Below are 4,656 nucleotides of genomic sequence, written 5' to 3'. Positions count from 1 at the left end.
TCAGGGAACCTTCTGGCTCTGCACAACTCCCTGACAGGAGGGGACAGCTGGGGGGTCAGGCTCTGCTCCCAGGGAACAGGGACAGGATGGGAGCAAACAGCCTCAAGCTGTGCCAGGGGAGGCTCAGGTTGGACATCAGGAGGAATTTTGTCATGGAAAGGGTGCTCAGGCACTGGAAGGGGCTGCCCAGGGGGGTTTGGAGTCCCCATCCCTGGAGGTGTCCAAGAAATGACAGGACGTGGCACTCAGTGCTCTGGGCTGGGTGACACAGTGGTATTTGGTCACAGATTGGACTCAATGATCCTAAAGTTTTTTCCAGCCTGAATGATTGTGTTATTCAATGATTCCATGATTTTAAGGTACCCTAATGGAATAACCTCGGCAGGCAAACACCCCCCAACTCGAAAATCTAGAGACTGTCCTAGAGGCAGAGTCTGTAGGGGCAGGTATTCACACACCTGAAACAGCACTGCAGAGAAAAAAAAAAAAAATAAAAAAAAAAACAGGCATTGGAACAGCCTTATCCTCATTCCTGGTTCCTGAATGGATCCCACGCCCTCTGCTGGAGAACTGTGCTCATCCCAGCCAGGGTGGAGAGACCGGGATACAGGTGTGCCGTGGGAAGGCCGGAGCTGGGGACAGGCACGGGCCAGTTGGGAGGGAGAGGTCAAGGGATGTGATCAGTGCAAAGGTTATTCATGAGGGGAAAAGGAAGCACTACAATAGGGATGAATGGGGGATCCTGCTCCCTACAGAGTGCCAGAGTGGGATGGATGGACAAAGGGGTTTGAGGCTGCCTCAGCTCACTTCACAGCAAAGACCAGACCCCAGAATCTGGACACTGCAGCAGAGGGGAATTTGGAATGTTTGGTGAGAATGGTGCCAATCTTTTCTCCAAGCACAGGTCAAATCAGTGCTATGGATGAAGGACACAGCTCTGGGGAGGGCTCCACCTCCACCTATGCTGCTCAATTCACTGCAACCCCTTTCCCAGGAAGTTCCATGGTCTCCTCTGTCGTCCCAACAACAACACTGAGCAGCAGGCGTAAGGCAAGCTATCCTTGAATATTCCTCCAGGCCCCTGGCTTCAGGGGTACTCGGAGGAGGAGCAGGTCAGCAGTTGCTGGAATGGCCATCCCCACTTCTGGGGATGCACAGGGCAAAGGGAACACTGAGACTCACTTTGCAGCACAGGGTATTTGTACCTCTGACACCTGGTGCTGCCTCCAGTCTGGAACTGCAGCTTGCTCAGGGGTGCAAGGGGTGGTATGGATGAAAAGCCCTGGGAGCTTTCTTCAGGTTTGATTCCTATGTGGACATATAAAGGAAAATCAGGAATGTATTGGGTGTCCAGAGAAACCAGAAGACACAAAGTGAGCAGCTGCAGGAAGCAAACAGCCCCTGGTTGATTTGGAAGAAGATACAGCTACACATCCCTATATAACAAGTTCAGGATAGGAAGTGACTTCCTGAAACACATCATATATATCAGAACATACTGGAAAGGGTGAATTTTTCTAATAATAAACAAGGAAATTATTCCCTTATGGCAACGCAGATCACTGCTCAGGAAATGGCCTGGGCTGTGGGGAGCTGTTAATGGGCACAAAATCAATATCAAGGCAGTTTGTCTGCTCCACTCAAAAGCAAGCACAACAGCCACACTGGCTTGGATTGGTCTGGGGGATGGAATATCATTTCCCCCCTGGCAAAGAGAGTGTACTGTGCAAACCTGATGGTGTCACCAAGAACCTCAACACTTCACACAAATTTGGCCAGGTCACAAGGTCAAATAGACACAGGGTTGTCACATTTCTCTGGTGAGAACTTCACCTCTTCCTTAGTTCATGAGCTTCAGACTCTCACTCTTGTGATTACTTGCTCCTTTTCCAGGAGTGGTTGTCTGCTGCCTGCAATAAATTTGAAAATTAAGGATAAACTCTACACACTGCAGCCAATGTCCATCAAACTATGGTTCAAGACTCTTTAAGGGTCTGTGGACAAGTTTTAAGGAGTCCAAAAAGGTCACTAAGAAAAAATAATTGCTTGTCAGCAAGCTGGTGTTTACTGTACTGCTATTCTCATCCCTAGCAACAATATTTAGAGTATCTGCAAATAAAAGACTGGGAAACAGTTATTTTATTCCATCAGAGCTTGGGAAAGGTCAGATCTAGATCTCTCCAAAGGGTCAAAACTATGTAACACCAGTTTATACCATTTACTGTAGAAGCTGAACTGATTTGGGTCTAGACGTAAGTTTCCCATTTCTGCCAATCTTCTGCATGAATATTAAAGTCTGAAGAATGGCCACAAGCAGAAGCTCACTGTTTCCCATTTTCAACCATGCCAGGATCTTCTCTTTTGATTCCATGATTGGACATTTCCCTCTAAAACCTTCTGACCTAACCAAAGAGACTCACCATTACCACTGTGCTTGTTTATCCCTCCAAAGAAATCAGTGTCCTAAAGCAAAACCTTCCACAACAGAAATTATGGTGACTTTTATGAAGGACATTTTGTATTTATCAGCCATTCATTGACTCAATTCCTTGTTATACAATTAATTGTCCTCCTACATAAGTTAAATTTACCAGGCTGCAGTACCTTAGATACACCTGTGGAAACTGTTTTAAAGGAAGTCACCACCTTTGTTACTCTGCAGATTTCAGGCAACAATGGAGAATTAAGTGCATGAAGTGCCTTAAGTAATTCCACTATTTCCCTTGAAAGTCACGAGTGAATATCACTCAGTTCTGATGAACTGTCAGCATTCAATCTGTCTACAATACAGTTCCTGCCACAGTTATTTAATAGAAGAGATTCTATTCTGTCTTTGATTTTATTTCTTCTAATTCAATGACTCTCCAAATTGTATTCTCTACTGGGACTGCTAATTCACTTCCAGGAAAATAATTTCAACAGACCAATTACAACAGCAAATATGAATGCTGTACTCAGAATTAATACATTTATTCTCCTCCCTGCTGCTCCTTCTTCCTGACATTTCTTTTATACCTGTATTGCCATTAATGCAGTTTAATACTCTTTGGGTTCTTATGGCAAATGCAGCTTAATTGGTCAGCCTTGCACAGCTTATGCCTTCATATTTCACCCTCTAAAGACCTACTCCCAAACTTACCCTAAGCCTGATTGGTGAAAAAAAACCCTCTTTATTTTATCTGCACTAAGTCAGACTGAAGAGGGTGCCACAGAATTTAGCACCATGCAAGGGACTGAGGAAATGCAGGAGTACAGACTCCTGGGGCTCACAGACACAGCCCTGGAGTGGTCTCACCTTGTGCTGGGGCTCCCTAAATGCCAGATTTCAGAGAAGCCATGAAATGAGTACAAGAGTGGTGTTCAGGGCTGTGCTTGCAGCCTGACCAGAAATGCCTTTATCTCCATCACCATTTACAGTTCTGATGAGTGACCACCTGCAGCAGCCTGAGGCTCCTCCCTTCAGATATTTGCTACCTGATAGATAAAAAAGACATTTTAATAGGAATTTTTTTTTAATAGAAGCCTTTTAAATTTTACTTGGTAAATGTAAAAGGGAGAGAGGTGGTGGTGATAGGAAGATAAAGGGGTTTGCATCATTGTAACCCAATTAATTAATTTTTTGGGGGTGAAAAGATGATTCATGTGGTATTGCCTGGACATTATACATCCACCTGTCAAATGTTTTGGCAGTTGTGAGCAATCTCAATTCTACACACCTTGCTGCAAGCTTGAAGTGATGGGGTCTGCAATGATGGGATCCAAAACACAGCTCCTCTGGCATTTCTGCCACTCACTTTAATGCAATGTGGTTTGGGACAGCAACTTCCCTCCAGAAGGGGAGCCAAGGGTCATCTGGGCTGGATGAAGAAGGGAAAGAGATGATGTAAAGTAAGCATGTTTTGAAATGTGGCAGCTGAGAGAATAAAATATTTTGTAAAACAAACAAAAGATGTGAGTTAACTCAAAGGTGCAAATATGTCCAGGGCTCAAGGACTGAGACAGGGAGGGCTTTGGGTGGGTGGCAGGGAGCAGACAAGCACATGTCAGCATCCACCTCTGGGGAAGGTGAAATTCTGTAAAGAGACATGGACTGTCCTAAAAAAGCTGTATTAATCCACATCAAACATTTCATACCAACACAGAAAAGTCCAAGAGGGCAAACACACATTTTGAGATAAAAAACCCCCACACAACACTTTAAAAAATATTGATTTTATTCATGTCTAGCCTATTCAACAGTGGATCACACTGGTAGGAACAACCACAAATATCGAGTTACAAGGTTTCACCAGGTCCTCACCTGTGCAACGCTGGGTTTGAGTCAAACACATTTTATGGCACCAGCACTAATGACAATGATTGCTGTCCTAAGCTCACTCGAGTCCCATCTCCTTGGTGCACTCCCAAGCCAAATAACCTCATCTCCCACTGTCTGTGGGATTGTCTGCAGAGAATTTCTCAATGTTCTCAAAGCCTGAGTGCATCAAACATCCTGGAGCACATACTCCAGCTGAAAATTCCCTGTACCTCACGTTCTTTATTTGAAAGGCTTCACATTTTCAATGAAACAAACAAACAAAAGAAGTCCCCACCATCAACAATTTCTCAGAAATGCTGGACCTGACCTCAATAAATCAGCTCCAGTAAGAGTGCAGG

This window comes from Erithacus rubecula (assembly GCF_903797595.1).
Source record: "Erithacus rubecula genome assembly, chromosome: 4".
Lineage (NCBI taxonomy): Eukaryota > Metazoa > Chordata > Aves > Passeriformes > Muscicapidae > Erithacus > Erithacus rubecula.
The sequence above is the reverse complement of the archived record's forward strand: the minus strand, read 5'-3'. Positions refer to the sequence as shown.